This window comes from Austrofundulus limnaeus, unplaced genomic scaffold, assembly GCF_001266775.1.
Source record: "Austrofundulus limnaeus strain Quisiro unplaced genomic scaffold, Austrofundulus_limnaeus-1.0 Scaffold163, whole genome shotgun sequence".
Taxonomy (NCBI): domain Eukaryota; kingdom Metazoa; phylum Chordata; class Actinopteri; order Cyprinodontiformes; family Rivulidae; genus Austrofundulus; species Austrofundulus limnaeus.
In genome coordinates, this window is record NW_013952565.1 from 952,649 (window position 1) to 954,186 (window position 1,538).

The following is a 1,538-nucleotide window of genomic DNA, read 5'->3' on the forward strand; positions in this document are numbered from 1 at the left end:
GTAAAAAATTAATATATTTGTAAAAAAACAGTAAAATTTCAATTAAGTGTTAAAATATATGGACTAATTTATTGAAACTAACCAATAAATATGAAAGTCAATGAAAACATAAAACAGGAGATAAAGTTCTCTAATTGGTGCATTTTAAGTGTATTTATTTAGTGGTTAATTTATATAATTCTGCTTTTATTTCTAATTATGTCCATTTTGGTCCTCCATACTGCAGATGCCTGATAATCATATATTCATTCAAATCAGGTGTGTTGGAGCAGAGAAACAAGTAAAACATGCAGGGCTGCGGCCCTCCAGGACCAGGATAACCCACCCCTGCTATAGGTGGAAGTTGCCATGAGAGTTAATCAGGTGTTTGTGCATGTTTTATTTTTGCTCCCAATGAGAAATGTTGGACAGAACTGTATGTGTCGACCACATAACTGTTCAAAATACTGTATAATAATTCAAAAGTTAATCAAACTATGAGGAAAAAAAGTTTGTTTCGGAGCTAGAGGGTCAAGTTCATCTCTTCCCTTTCCACCCATCCTCCATCCAAATGATCAGAGTCCTTCTCTTTTTTTTCTTCCTCACCCTCTTCTTCCTCCTTGGCTTCCGCTCTCGCTTGCACCCAGAGCTATTCTCTGGGGGATGGCAGGTCTTATCTTTGTGTGCCACAGCCTCCATGGATCAATGCTAGCCATCGTTGCTGCGATGTTCAAAAACACATGCTAATTGCTGCTATTGCCTCAAAACGGCTTGTTTCTTCAGTGTCAAGCTCTTGTCTTTTTACTCGCCTATTTGTCTTTTTCCTCCAGTAACGCTCTCTTGTGTTTTTATCTGCAGATGTTTGTCTGATTCCGCTTCCATCTTGATCCAGCTTGAAGTGTGTGCCCTGTCTCTTTAGGCCTGTAGGTTTCACATAATTTGTCCCAGCTGCATTTGGTTGTTTCAAAACTCTTGCTTTCCTTCTTTAAAGGGATCCCCGATTAGTTATAACATTAGACTTTATTTAATAAACATATATTTTATCTGTAAAATAAATACTGTAAAAAATACTGAAGGTGGTTTAGGTTTTATCATTTTTAAACTAAAAGTTTAAAAATATATTACACGGACACGGCCATTTTATTTACATGCAAAGCATTCTGGGTAAATGATGACGTGGGTAGGTCATCGGTGAGAGGCTGCTAGCGAGCTATATCCACCCTGAAGGTTAATCTTGGACAATATCTGATGCTCGACTCTTTTAAATGAAACCAGAGAGCGTTGACAGAGAGGAGAAGGTAGAAATGACTCAGCCTGGAACTGAAAATATAGATGGAGGACAACAGTTCTCGTTTGTCGCATTAGCATCAAGCTAATACATTTAAGGCAATATAGCGTCAGTGCTAGTGCAAAGGCTAACAGGCTAAGCTGAGGTTCTTCTTCCATTTCTACCTTCTCCTCTCTGTCAACGCTCTCTGGTTTCATTTAAAAGAGTCGAGCATCAGATATTGTCCAAGATTAACCTTCAGGGTGGATATAGCTCGCTAGCAGCCTCGCAC

General features: G+C 38.6%; 1 protein-coding gene across 5 annotated transcripts in view; it reads right to left on the reverse strand.

Annotated features, from left to right (window-relative positions):
* esrrga (estrogen-related receptor gamma a) overlaps positions 1-1,538 on the reverse strand; it is a 96,953-nt gene that overhangs the window by 12,618 nt on the left and 82,797 nt on the right. The gene's annotated exons all lie outside the window — the stretch shown is intronic.